At 47.3% G+C, this 15,094-nt stretch overlaps 1 protein-coding gene across 3 annotated transcripts in view; it reads left to right on the top strand.

Moving 5' to 3' along the window:
- Positions 1–289: 289 nt before the first annotated feature.
- LOC147106737 (uncharacterized) overlaps positions 290–15,094 on the top strand; it is a 73,534-nt gene continuing 58,729 nt past the window's right edge. For 2 of the 3 annotated variants that reach the window (XM_086007811.1, XM_086007809.1), the window contains exon 1: positions 290–478. The gene's annotated coding sequence lies outside the window, so the exon portion shown is untranslated. Of the gene's footprint in view, positions 479–1,188; positions 1,514–15,094 lie in introns of those variants that run through there. The other variant, XM_086007810.1, reaches the window with a different exon arrangement.

Below are 15,094 nucleotides of genomic sequence, written 5' to 3'. Positions count from 1 at the left end.
CCTCTTGATGTGGCAGAAGTGTGTTTGGACAACAGGAAAGAGTATTAATTGCAATAGTTTACAACACTAAATGATGTTCTGTTTTCTGACGTGTCTTTCAGTGATGTTGAGTTTTTCCGGTGGGAGGCAAGGTGGGTGTTGAGTTGGCGTTTGAGGATTACCCGAATTTGGCTACTTAATGATTGGCTTTGGCAGCCAGCCTGCTGAGAAGCTCCGATTTTCTGCTCTGTCAAGATTTCGTCAGCTACGTGTTGAAATTACCTTGAAAACTGTATCCAGGATACACCGAACTCCCAGGGAAAGCCAGCCAATGACAGCAGGGCGGCATTCCAATTGCATAACCTCGGTAGATTATGAGTCGGAGTTTTCAATGAGCGGCGATCGGCAGCCTCTCAGAAGGAGCAGATGGAAGAGAATAGTGGGTCGTGACACTGATGGATGGCTAACTGTATTTTAACAAACTCCAGATCTCGACCAGGTGAGGATAGCTATAAAGTCTGTTAACACGACGCTTCTCTGCAGCCAGTGTATGATCCGGTTATGGAACTGATTTTCACTCGGTTAATCTATTACAGTATTTTCTTAAGTGTTGGCTGGAAAATGCAAGGCAGGGTGGTGCAAATTTTTTCAATTTAATGCGCTTTATTACTTAATCTTGAAATGCAGTTGATGCCGATTGCTGTCTGTGTTGTTGGATCCGCGGAGTCCATTCGTGAAGAATCCAGGTCCATTTTAATAATCAATCTTTGCCTTCTGCAAATAAGTCTAATGCACAGCTCTGTACACGGCCGTATTTACAGTAGCAGAGCTCAGTGGGTGATCCCCGGATCGGGATATTCAGGAAATGCCAGTAATAGGCGGAATGACACGAACGGGCGAATAGCCGGGCACGCTCAGGGTATACTGTAAATTAAATTATTGTTTAACCCTATGATACATTGCTTTGCACAAATGCATTACATTCATTCATTACATAACATCTAACGTCAAATGCTGCTGCAGATGTGGGTGTTTGTCTAATTTGATTGTGTACATACATTACAACAGTGACTACACTTCAAAAGTAATTCATTAGCTGTAAGGCGCTTTGGGACGTCCCGAGATCCCGAAAGGCACTGTATAAATGCATATTCTTTCTTACAATACTGAGCATTAGGAAGTGACATTAGATCGGGTCGGTAGAGCGGATGGAGGACTCAAGGCGATGTTGACATTCACAATCTGCGCCTCAGGCGGGCATTTCTGACTGGGCGACGTGAGCGAACAGTCTCAAGATCATAAAGCGCCTGCTAGATGTTAGTCTGACGAATGTGGGCAACTCTGGAGAATTGGGTGCAGAATTGAACGCATGTTGAATGAAGGCACGACTGCGATTCTATCACAGGCGACACGGCGCCCATAACACTGCGAACCAGGGCATGCGCGACCCCCACTGAACGAGCGCGCCCATTGCAGCAGGAAAAGCACAAGACCGGCGGAGATGATCCAGAAACCCCCTTGGAGCTGCTGGAAGGTAACTCGCAGGACGCTGCGGCTGTGCCGGCTGGCGACCGCGGAGCCCACTGCTCGCTGTTTGTTGACTCTGTGGTGGGCGGGGGCGGGGGGGAGCGAGACGGAATTCTTCTGTTCGCTATTTCTAACGACATCAGGAATGCGCTCCAAACGAATGGGCTTGCGATTTCGCTCGAATAAACCCATCAGATGGGATCTTCCATCAATAATTATTATGGACATTATTGAGTTCGCGTCCAGAGGCAGCTGGATATTCTGTATACGTGAATGAACCTTGGTGCTGACTGGTATTAGCATTCTGGTCAACACACAGGCGGTGAGAATGGCCCGGACAGTGCTATCTGTGCACCTTCTTACTCCTGAAGCGCTTGATGGCAATGCCGACCGTTAGTTGTCTGCGGCCAAATGATAGATGAGGCTATTTTTAATGTGTGACTTTGATTCCAGTGCATGTGGACAATATACACATTGGTTTCCTTTAATAGTCTCCTGCAAATTATTTTCATTTCACTTGCAAGTGAATAATATGCTCACCGATATCCTGCTGCATGGCATAGTCCCAGTAGACTGTCCAGCAGATGTTGAGGTGCTGCTCAGAGACAGTGCACTGAGTGGTGGTGCTTATGATTGGTGCAAATTTCCCAGGATATGTGTGTGAGCTCTCTGTGTACGCTAATGGAAGTTGCCATAAAGGAGTCTTTCAGTGAACTCAATAGCACAGTGCAGCATCAAGTCTTTCTTTGCTAGATACTTTGATGGGAGCAACAGGAGACCATGGTCCAGGAGGTTTGAAGGCAAGGAAGCAGATTTTCAGGGCCCGCAGTTACCCAATGTAGCATAAGTATTGCTGTTAACCCGCCTAACTAGACCTCAGCAAGGACCATTGTGTGAGAAGGCTGCTCTTCAACAAGAATGTGATCACTGACACGTGCCAACCAATCATGAAACACATATGGAGTAACATCCAAATGGCATTCTCAATAGAAGTGAAAGTGGTCAATGCACTAGATCTATACAGCACTGAGTCCTTGGCTGTAATTTTACTAACCTCGGTGGGTCCGTGGCGGGCAACGTCGGTGGCGGGACTCGGCCCTGCTGCTAGCTTTCCGATGATTGGGCTTGTTAAGTCCGCCCAGCGAGTTTCCCGACCAATTGAAGGAAGCGGGTCTGGTGACGTCATACTCGTCATCAGCTGGTTTCCTTAAAGGGACCATGGCCAAATTTCGTTTTGACATTTGTGCTGTCGGTGTTCTACAGCTTTGAGGTGCTGCAAACACTGACAAGCATGGCACAGAGGTTCAGGGCTGCACCCAGGCTCTCCCATTGTGAAGAATCCTATATAACCTTTTTAGAAAAATATACTATATAAGATAAATACACTATAGCCTTTCTAGAAAAATACACTGTATAACTTTTTTAAAGGAAGGCATGGCAAGCTGGATTTGGAAATCCTACCTTCTGAAAGAATTCTGGCCTCTGAGATAAGCCAGTGGCTAACCCTGAAGAGTACCTTATAAGGAACTCTACCTTATAAATTCTTTGGAACATGACAAACTGGGTTTGGAAATTTAGATACCTAACTATGAAATAGCTATGAAAGAATTCTGGCTATTGAAATAGGACAAGTTGTTGACCCTGAATAAATAACCTTATTGAAACAGAAGAATGGGTGGCCCCGAATGGGTAACCTTATTAAATTAAGACAATGGTCAGCCTTGGATGAATGATCTTGATTAAAACCTCTTGAGAATGAAATAATGTAAGGTACATCTGCCCATTTCCCACATATGGTAAACTCCCAATAGCTATTGATGATGTGGCAGTAAGAATTTCAGTAGGTCAGCTAAAAGATGATTAGTGATAATTAACTTGGATTAACAGAAACCTTATGAAAAACAACTGAAAAGGGGGTATAAATATTGGAGTCTTGAATGAGATAATCAGACTCATTTTAATTGGGCAAAGCGATTCTCGACTACAGGGGCGGCTCTGTAGTCCTTCACTCTTTTGTACCTTGGGGATTGAAGGTAACTGTTACCTTGATAATTGATGGATATCCTGTAATAGACAAGTTTAAGAACAGCGAAGTTAAGATTTATAAGTAGGATTCTCTGTTAAGAATAAGAGTGTAATTTTTCTCTTTTTAAAACTGTTAATGTTGCGATTGACTGATTCACCAACTGTAAATTGCATGTGTTTTTTAAAATAAATCTCTATATTTTTAGAATTGTCTCATATAAGTCTTCTGTATCAATAACTCGTGAACCCAATCTTTGTACACTCTTTGGTGAAGAGTTACAATTTCTGAAAGAAATCTCCGGACCCTCATAATATTCGGGATTTTACTGTGTGGCTAAACTTATTAAAAGTGCTACCTGGAGGACGGTAACATTCTCGGGTTGTTCCTTTCCTTTAGGGAGAGATAGCCCGGACCCTTAGACCCAGTTAAGCATCTTTAGGATTCGGCTACCTCAACCTTTAGTTGAAGGTGAACATCTGAGAAGTACGCCTGATCCGGGATAGCGCCAAAGGGGCTAGGACAAGTAAAAATTCTTTCACCATGACTTCCTCCATATGGTTATGGAGGGAGTCACAGCACACAAGTCAGTTCTCTTCCCTTCCAAGGGAAGAAGAGACCTCCCCAGGACACCAACGCAGCCTGGTTGCACATTGCACAGGAGGGCACAAGCAGGGATGTCATCAGGAGGACCAGGCTGCAGTGGCGCAAACCTTCCAATGATCTCAGCAGATCACGAAACGTTACTGCAAAGCCACACTCAGCCTCTCACATGCCATTCATCACATCCCCATCACTCTGCCTTCCCTACCCTACTCCTGCACATCCTTACTCACACCAACTTACCTTGCACCTCCACCTATCCCTCTCTATCTACATTATCACTTTCCCATCTCACTAGCCACTCCTCACACACACCCTCATCCTAGTGCAATCATACCAACTAACAACACACAAGGATAGACACTTGGGTGTTTGATACGCTTATCAATTACTCCATAAAAGGCGATGAATTAGGAAAGTAATGAAGAGGTTTTTATTAACTAAAGAACAGAGCATGCCCCTCGTGGCCAACTGGTTCCAAGAAGGAAGTGGGTTGCCGAAACACCCACCTTTATACCTGGTCATGTGGGCGGAGCCAGCTGAGGCATGCATTGGTACACAGCGCCAACCAGAGGTAACAATATGCAATAACGATAACAGTAGGATACAATAACAGTGGTTTACCACATTCACCCCTTGTTTAAAATTTAGTCCGGTGGGGTGAAGTGTACTACAAGTTCGTGTAGGTAAGTCTATCAGGAGGCCTTGTATGACGTCCTGATCGTCGTGGTGGCGGCGGCGGTGGTGCAGTATCCAACGTCGAATCTGGTGTCTGGGTGGTCAACGAAGGGTCCTGGGGCTCCAGCATGCCGTCTACAGGGGTTGGGTTGGGAGAAGTGGTGGGGGATAACGGTGGTAATTCAGGGGCACCCGAGGGTGCGAGGTCTCGTATGGAGACCGTGTCCTCCCGCCCGTCTGGGTACGCCACGTAGGCATACTGGGGGTTGGCGTGTAGGAGGTTCACCCTCTCGACCAGGGGGTCCGTTTTATGGGCCCTCACGTGCCTCCGCAGTAGGACGGGCCCAGGAGAAGTCAGCCATGTCGGTAGCGAGGTTCCTGATGTGGACTTCCTGGGGAAAACGAACATTTGCTCATGAGGGGTGGCATTAGTGGCAGTACAAAGCAGTGACCGGATGGAGTGGAGTGCCGCAGGGAGGACCTCCTGCCAGCGAGAGGTCGGAAGGCCCTTAGATTTTAAGGCTAAGAGGATGGCCTTCCAAACCGTCGCGTTCTCTCTTTCCACCTGGCCATTCCCCCGGGGGTTGTAGCTGGTGGTCCTGCTCGTAGCAATACCTCTCGCGAGCAGGTACTGATGAAGTTCATCGCTCATGAAAGATGAGCCCCTGTCGCTATGTATATAGCTAGGGAACCCGAACAGGGCGAAGAGGTCATTCAGACATTTGATGACCGTGGTACTGGTCATGTCTGGGCAAGGGATGGCGAACGGGAAACGGGAGTACTCATCAATTATGTTGAGGAAGTACACGTTGCGGTCAGAGGAGGGGAGGGGCCCTTTAAAATCGACGCTCAGGCGCTCGAAGGTGCGAGTGGCCTTGATCAGGCTTGCTCTGCCTGGCCTATAAAAATGCGGTTTGCACTCGGCACAGATTTGGCAGTTCCTGGTCATGGTCCTGACCTCCTCGATGGAGTAGGGCAGGTTACGGGATTTGATGAAATGGAAGAACCTGGTGACCCCCGGGTGGCAGAGGTCATTGTGGAGGGACTGCAGTCTATTAACCTGCGCGTTGGCGCATGTACCACGTGATAGGGCATCTGGGGGCTCATTGAGTTTCCCGGGCCGGTACAAGATATCGTAATTGTAGGTGGAGAGTTCAATTCTCCACCTCAAGATCTTGTCATTCTTGATTTTGCCCCTCTGCTTATTATTGAACATAAAAGCAACTGAACGCTGGTCAGTGAGAAGGGTAAACCGTTTTCCGGCCAGGTAATGCCTCCAGTGACGCACCGCTTCCACAATAGCCTGGGCCTCCTTTTCGACAGAGGAGTGTCGAATCTCGGGGCCCTGGAGGGTCCTTGAGAAAAAGGCCACGGGTCTCCCCGCCTGGTTAAGGGTCGCAGCTAGGGCGAAGTCGGATGCATCGCTCTCCACTTGGAAGGGGATGGACTCATCCACTGCGTGCATTGTGGCCTTCGCAATATCGCTCTTGATAAGAGCGAAGGCTGCACACGCCTCTGGTGTCAGGGGGAAGGAGGTGGATTTGATGAGGGGTCTGGCTTTGTCCGCATAGTGGGGCACCCACTGAGCATAGTAAGAGAAAAACCCCAGGCATCTCTTCAGTGCTTTTTGGCAGTGGGGGAGGGGGAGCTCCATAAGGGGGCGCATCCTGTCGGGGTCGGGCCCGATGACTCCATTCTCCACTACGCAGCCGAGAATGGCAAGGCGTTTGGTGCGAAACATACATTTCTCCTTAATAACAACAGAAAATGCTGGAAAAACTCAGCAAGTCAGGCAACATCCGTGGAGAGAAATTTGAGTTGACGTGTCAGTTCTATCTCCCGCACCTCGGCCCTCACCCCTGCCCCTCCCTCCCGGAACCACGATAGGGTTCCCCTTGTCCTCACCTTTCACCCCACCAGCCTCCACATTCAACGGATCATCCTCCGGCATTTCCGCTACCTCCAAAGTGATCCCACCACCAAATGTATCTTCCCCTCCCCTCCCCTTTCAGCATTCCGCAGGGACCGCTCTCTCCGAGACACCCTAGTCCACTCCTCTATCACCCCAGACAGCCCTTCCCCTTCGCCTGGCACCTTCCCGTGCAAGCGGAGGAGATGTAACACCTGCCCCTATACCTCCCCCCTCCCCACTGTCCAGGGCCCCAAACACCCCTTCCAGGTGAAACAGCGATTTACTTGTACTTCTCGCAATCTAGTATACTGTATTCGCTGCTCACGATGCGGTCTCCTCTACATTGGGGAGACCAAACGCAGATTGGGTGACCGCTTTGCGGAACACCTCCGTTCAGTCCGTAAGGGTGACCCCGAGCTTCCGGTCGCCTGTCATTTCAATTCACCATTCCACTCCCACTCGGACCTCACCGTCCTTGGCCTCTTGTACTGTTCCACGGAAGCTCAACGTAAACTCGAGGAACAGCACCTCATCTTCCGATTAGGCACTCTGCAGCCTTCCGGTCTCAATATCGAGTTCAACAATTTCAGATCATAACCTCGGCCCCTATTTCATTTTCACTTATATTTTTCCACTCCTTTCCTTTCCCCCCCCCCTTTCCTTTTGTTTCTCTCTCACACCTGGCAGCTATCTTTTGCCCTGCCAGTACACTTTACACCTAATCACAGCCTATTACCATCTCGTCCAGCTTCTAATCTCTTTTACTTCTTTTGGTTCTTTTATTCTTTTGTCCGATCGCAGCCCTGCCTTCGATCTAGTTCCTTTTCTCTCCAGTTTTGAAGAAGGGTCAAACCCGAAACGTCAACTCAAATTTCTCTCCACGGATGTTGCCTGACTTGCTGAGTTTTTCCAGCATTTTCTGTTGTTATTTCGGATTTCCAACATCTGCAGTATTTTGCTATCATACATTTCTCCTTATTGTACGTTAGGTTCAGCCGCTGGGCCGTACGGAGGAATTTTTCTAGATTAGCGTCATGGTCCTGCTGGTCATGGCCGCAGATGGTGACGTTATCCAGGTAGGGAAAGGTGGCCTGCAGCGCGTTCTGGTCAACCATCCGGTCCATCTCCCTTTGGAAGACCGAAACCCCGTTGGTGACGCCGAAGGGAACCCTAAGGAAGTGGTAGAGGCGGCCGTTCGCCTCGAAGGCAGTATACTGGCAGTCCTCATGGCGGATGGGGAGTTGGTGGTATGCTGACTTAAGGTCAATGGTGGAGAATACTCTGTATTGCGCAATCTGATTGACCATATCAGATATGCGAGGAAGGGGGTATGCGTCCAGCTGAGTGTACCGGTTTATGGTTTGGCTGTAGTCAATGACCAGGCGGCGTTTATCGGTGGTTTTAACGACTACAACCTGGGCTCGCCAGGGGCTGGTGCTCCCTTCGATAATGCCCTCCTTCAGGAGCCGCTCCACCTCAGAGCTAATAAAATCTCTGTCCCCGGCGCTGTACCGCCTGCTCTTGGTAGCGATGGGTTTACAGCCGCGGGTGAGGTTAGCGAACAAGGGGGGGGGGGACTTTGAGTGTGGAAAGGCTGCAAGTGGTGTGCGGCGGGCGATTTAAAAGGTGTTGGTTGCAGACTGTGAGTGGGGGGAGGGATCCACCGTATGCTAATGTGACACTTTTAAGGTGGCACTGAAAATCCAACCCTAGCAGCACGGCAGCGCAAAGACGGGACAGGACAAGAAGTTTAAAATTTTTATATTCTGTGCCCCTAACCAAAAGGGTCACCACACAGTAGCCGCCGACGTCCATTGAATGGGACTTAGACGCCATAGAAATCCGATGGCGCGTTGGCAGGACCGTGAGGGAATGGCTACGTACCGTGTCGGGGTGAATAAAACTCTCTGTGCTCCCGCTGTCAAATAGGCAAGTGGTGCCGCGGCCATTTACCGTGATGTCCATCATGGACCTGGACAGATGATGAGGCAGGGCTTGATCCAGCGTAACGGAGGCCAGTGTATGGCTTAGTGAGTCGATATGGTCGTCCGACGAGACGGTGGTTGAGTCCGGAGACAAAATGGCGGTTGAGTGCGGCGGACAAAATGGCGGCGGCCATGATTCAGGTCCCCACGCGGCCGGAGGTGCACAAAATGGCGGATAAGATGGCTTCCCCCACGGTTCGCACGCGGCGCTGCTGGCGTTCGCGGGTTTCCCCCTGCAGGCATTGGCGTAATGGCCTTTCTTCCCGCAGCCCGAGCAGGTAGCGGTCTTAGCCGGGCAGCGCGCTCTAGGGTGTTTTAACTGGCCACAGAAATAGCATTTTTGGGCCTGGTTACGGGGCATCGCTGCAGTTGGTACCGGGGGCGGCGGTCCCGGTTGATTTCGGGACATCGCTGCAGCAGTTGGTACCGGGGGCGGTGGTCCCATGTCCCAAGGTCGCGATGGCCATGGCGCGGCGCCGTTACGTGAGTATGCTTCGAGGTTTCGGTGGGCCGCATCTAACGAGAGCGCAAGGGCTATGGCCGTCTTCAGGTCGAGCTCCTTGCTTTTGAGCAGTCTCTGCCGGGAGTAGTCGGACTGGAGGCCCCTAACGAAGGCATCACAGGTAAGTCCCTCCGCGTGCCCCGCAGCCGTTACCTCCTTACAGTCACAGTCCCTGCAGAGTGTCTGTAACGCCCGTAAAAATGCCTCTACCGATTCCCCCGGTTGCTGCCTGCGGGATCCCAAGAGGTGTTTGGCGTAAATCGTGTTCACTGGGCGCATGTATTGCCCTTTTAGTAGTTCGAGGGCCGCCGTGTACGTAGTAGCGTCCCGGATGAGTGTATATACTTGAGGGCTCACCTGGGCGGTCAAAACTTTTAGTTTGTTCTCCTCCGATGTCACGGCGGAGGCTTCTAGGAAGGATGCGAAGCAGCTCAGCCAGTGTTCGAAATTGGTCGATGAACCCGCTGCTTGAGGGTCGAGGTCCAGGCATGCTGGTCTGAGGGCTCGCAGCAACACCTGCTGTTGTTGCTGCTCAGTTCCGGACATTTTACTTTTAGTTAATAAAATTGATACGCTTATCAATTACTCCATAAAAGGCGATGAATTAGGAAAGTAATGAAGAGGTTTTTATTAACTAAAGAACAGAGCATGCCTCTCGTGGCCAACTGGTTCCAAGAAGGAAGTGGGTTGCCGAAACACCCACCTTTATACCTGGTCATGTGGGCGGAGCCAGCTGAGGCATGCATTGGTACACAGCACCAACCAGAGGTAACAATATGCAATAACGATAACAGTAGGATACAATAACAGTGGTTTACCACAGTGTTTTAGCCAATGTTCATGTAAAATTTCTGTTAATGTGCTGTCAAACATTGAAATCTTTATTTCCAACACGTTGCATTCTTGGACAGATTTGTGTGCACCTTTGGAAATGGCTTAGTGAGTTGCAGTGAATGGTGAGACATAAAGGTACCACCCACAATGCTGATGGGTGTGAACGGAATGGTTTGGGCATTGTAGGGAAGCTTTATGTTGTTGGTGTGGGGTGGTGCCTACCTGGTGCATCATGTGGCAGCCTGGGTGTGCAGCATCAAGTGAAGTAAATGTGGCCATGGTGAGGCCATCCCTGGCCTCCTGGGCAGCAATGTGGTTGGGTGCTGATGCTCTCTGTCCTGTGCAGCATCAGTTGATTGTGGAGAAGGTTGGTGTTGTTGATGGTGCTGCTGGTGATGCTGCTATTGGAGCTGCTCGTGGTGGGATTCTGAGGACCAAGGTGAGATAGTTTTAAGGGCACCGATGCTGATGTAATAGATGGCAGGTGAAGTAGAGATGACAGAAGCGATCTGTCTAACTTGGGAGAGGTAATGAGGTCAGACTGGATGGAGACTTATATAAAGACTTGCAGCATCCTAAATCTGTAGTGGAAATGCAGTTTAGAGAAGCTAGTGGTTAAGGGAACATATCTCAATCAGCTGGGAGCTTTGACTTGAGATTTAAAGCTGTCAACTCATCAGCTGATTCAGTGGCCACTGACCTCCCACCTCAGCTTCACAGATGAGGTCTGGGCACTGTGGGAAACTGGTGGGCGACCTGACAAATCCAAAAAGCTGGGGAAAAAACCATTGATAAGTGGCTGTAAACAAGCCACTAATGATTTTACTTGCCTCCCCCGTCGGGTCTGCTCTGCGCTGGCAGACCTGACATCGGGAAAGTCCATCCATCCCGTCCACTGAGCACCGGCAAAATTCCGGCCCCTCTTGGCATTAGAAAAATACATAATTTCTGGGACATTGGAACCGGTTCCTGGGACATTGGAACCGGTTCTGGGGGAGGTGGGACTAGTACAAACTGGACGGTTTGCACCTGGGCAGGACCAGGACTGATGTCCTCGGGGGAGTGTTTGCTAGTGCTGTTGGGGAGGGTTTAAACTAAAATGGCAGGGGGCTGGGAACCTGTGCAGGGAGACAGAGGAAAGGGAAGCAAGCATAGAAGCAAAAGACAGGAAGGAGAAAAGCAAAAGTGGAAGTCAGAGAAATCAAGGGTGTAAATCAAATATGGCTGCAGTAAACAATAATTCTAAAAGGTCTAAGAGTGTTAAAAAAACAAGCCTGAAGGCTTTGTGTCTTAATGCGAGGAGCATTCATAATAAGGTGGATGAATTAGCTGCACAAATAGATGTAAATGGATATGATATAATTGGGATTACGGAGACATGGCTCCAGGGTGACCAAGGCTAGGAATTCAACATCCAGGGGTATTCAATATTCAGGAAGGACAGGCAAAAAGGAAAAGGCAGTGGGGTAGCATTGCTGGTTAAAGAGGAGATTAACACAATAGTAAGGAAGGATATTAGCTCTGATGATGTGGAATCTGTATGGGTAGAGCTGAGAGATACCAAGGAGCAGAAAATGTTAGTGGGAGTTGTATACAGACCCCCAAACAGTAATGCTGAGGTTGGGGATGGCATTAAATGGGAAATTAGAGATGCGTGCAATAAGGGCACAGCAGTTATCATGGGTGACTTTAATCTACATATAGATTGGTCTAACCAAATTAGTAACAATACTGTGGAAGAGGAATTCCTAGAGTGTATATGGGATGGTTTCCTGGACCAATATGTCGAGGAACCAACTAGAGATCAGGCCATCTTAGACTGGGTATTATGTAATGAGAAAGGATTAATTAACAATCATGTTGTGTGAGGCCCCTTGGGGAGGAGTGATCATAATATGATAGAATTCTTCATTAAGATAGAGAGTGAAGTAGTTGATTCAGAGACTAGGGTACTGAATTTAAATAAAGGAAACTATGATGGTATGAGGCGCGAGTTGGCTAGGATGGATTGGGGAATGTTACTTAAAGGGTTGATGGTGAATAGGCAATGGCAAACATTTAAAGATCACATGGATGAACTACAGAATTTGTTCATCTCTGTTTGGCATAAAAAAAAAGGTGACTCAACATTGGCTAACAAGGGAAATTAGGGATAGCATAAGTTCCAAGGAGAGGACATATAAATTGGCTAGAAAAAGCAGCAAATCTGATGATTGGGAGCAGTTTAGGATTCAGCAAAGGAGGACAAAGGGATTAATTAAGAGGGGGAAAATAGAGTATGAGAGTAAGCTTTCAGGGAACATAAAAACTGACTAAAAGCTTCTATAGATATGTGAAGAGAAAAACATTGGTAAAGTCAAGCGTAGGTCCCTTGCAGTCAGAATCAGGGGAATTTATAATGGGGAACAAAGACATGGCAGACCAATTAAATACATACTGACGTAATAAAACTCACTACGCACTTGGTTTGTGTATAAAGCAAGGCTTTAATCAACTTGTTTCAGAACATGGAGGTCTAGTTGTACTTCACTAGTTCCTGTCTTACAAAATGTCCCTGGCAAGTTGGGCCCACGCCCGAGTATTTATACTCCTTTGACGGCGCCGATGGTGGGGGAGTCCAGAACCAGGGGTCACAGTCTAAGGATAAGGGGTAAGCCATTTAGGACTGAGATGAGGAGGACTTTCTTCACCCAGAGAGTGGCGAATCTGTGGAATTCTCTACCACAGAAGGCAGTGGAGGCCAATTCATTAAATATGTTCAAGAAGGAGTTAGATATATTTCTTAAGGCTAAGGGGATCAAGGGATATGAGGAGAAAGCAGGGACAGGGTACTGAATTTGGATGATCAGCCATGATCGCATTGAATGGTGAAGCCGGCTTGAGGGGTCGAATGGTCTACTCCTGCTCCTATCTTCTATGTTTCTATCATTCATAACAGCCATTATAAAGATCAGCACTGCATAATATAGATAACCGGTACCTTCTTTTGCCACACATCTGCATAAATCAAGTTCTATATGGACATTCAGACCAGCTAAGAAGCAATTCTATGCCATTTGAGTACAATGTACTATTGGTTGCACTCCTGTTACCATTCATGACACTGCTGACAGTGTTGTCCCTTTTATCAATAGGCAGAGGTGCTGCTCCCTTAATGTCCAATCCCATATCTTCTCCATTACAAAGACCACCGACTTCCACCTACGTAACCGTGCCGACCTCCACACCTGCCTCAGCCAAGCTGCTGCTGAAACCTTCACCCATGCCTTTGTCACCTCCATCAGTGACCCATCCACTTGTTTCCACTCTCTCAGTTCCATCAGCAACCCTGGTCTACTTCATTCTTCACTCCCCTGACAACAAGCCATAGAGGAAATAGTGTAGCACAGACAAGCAGGAAGAAAGGTAAAAACAGAAGAGAAAAACAGGACTGAAAAGAGAGAGGGAAACAGAAGTGAAGGAGGAAAGAGAGAAGTGAAAGAGGGAGAAGAGGAAACAGAATTAAGGGAACGATAAGGCCATAATGTCAGACAATGACCAAGTCCACTGCTTTAAAGTGACTTAAAAGGTTATATTTGTTTTTAATACATGTGATTTCAGGATTTTTACCAATATTTTAGGATTGCATTCCATAATTTGTTTTTTTGTGAAAATGAAACCAAATGGCTTTACAGATAAAATGTGAATCAAATAATTACATTGAGAGTGCAGATGGACATGAGCCTGTAGTATTACATGCAAGATTCAGATTGAGTGAGGTTTAAGTGAATCATCATTAAAAGTAGACTTTAAGAATAAAGATTGCTTCATTCAAAATCTTCCGGGAATTGAGTGAGCAATAAGTTACTGAGAGGCATGGAAGTTTCAGGTCAAATTAAAAATAATTATGAAAAGATTAAACATTGATGGAATAATTGTCTGCTATAGAAACAAATGCAAAAATGGGCAGAGGCACTTAAAAAGATACAGAAAAAATGTAGGACAGAGGATCTCCAAAAATAATTACTCAGTACCATGAAAGCATAACGTGAAATCAGTTTATGATTCTTAGAAGTCCAATCTCTAAATCGGCTTCAGTTCTATATTTAAACTTGTAATTTCAGCTAACAAATATAATAATTTAATTATAAGGTTTCTTAGCCAATCTGTTGGAAGTGAAAATACTGATGCTCGTATTCATTATAATCATGTTGTTAATATTGTAGCTAATTTTTTTTTTAAGTATTTTTTTTTAGGTCTATTTGTGTTGAACTTATTCAAACCAGCAGGGAATTAAGAACTTTAAAAAAAATTATGTGTGGTTTCTTTTCCGTGACTCAGAAGTAAAAAAGAGGGGGCTAATAAAATGAATACTACTAATTCAGGAAGATCCTGTGAATATCGCCTACACTGTGACAGCCAGTCCCAAAAAGACAATAAATCAGGCCAACGCTATGTGCACAGATCCCTGGCTGCCAGATGGGCTGACTAATGGTCTACACCCAAAATGCCAACCTGCCTTCCTTCCCCCTGGATGCCGACAGACCTACCCCACTTCCCTGGCAGCTCCCACTGTAAAGGAAATGGGGGAGATACTGGAGGTCTGCCAGAGGCTGCAATGCCCAGGAGAAAGACAAGATACTATTCCCGAGGCTTGTGTTGAGCATGGTTGGATCAGTGTAGGAGGTCAAAATCATGGAGGGCAGAGTGAAACTTGAAGGGAGAGTTGAAAAGATGAGCCACAGGGAAATGAGGACAGAACAAAGGTGTTTGGCAAAGTGGTACTTTAATCTGCATTTTCTCTCTTTAGTGTAGAGGAAAATACACAATAAGCAGCAATAATGGTATACTAGATTGGAGCAAGTGTTCTGTTTGGAGACCAGTCACCAGTGGGTGTCCCCCAGGGATCGGTGTTGAGACCGTTGCTCTTTATATTTTTCATTAATGATCTAGATGTATAGTGTTGGGGGCACGATCTGCAAATTTCCAATGATAGAAACATAGAAACATAGAAGATAGGAGCAGGAGTAGGCCATTCGGCCCCTCGAGCCTGTTCCGTCATTTAATGAGAT

The sequence above is a fragment of the Somniosus microcephalus genome, chromosome 15 (genome assembly GCF_052327205.1).
Source record: "Somniosus microcephalus isolate GS21.2 chromosome 15, FLI_Smic_1.0, whole genome shotgun sequence".
NCBI lineage: Eukaryota > Metazoa > Chordata > Chondrichthyes > Squaliformes > Somniosidae > Somniosus > Somniosus microcephalus.
Note: the sequence above shows the minus strand (reverse complement) of the source record. Positions and strands in the feature narration are given on the sequence as shown.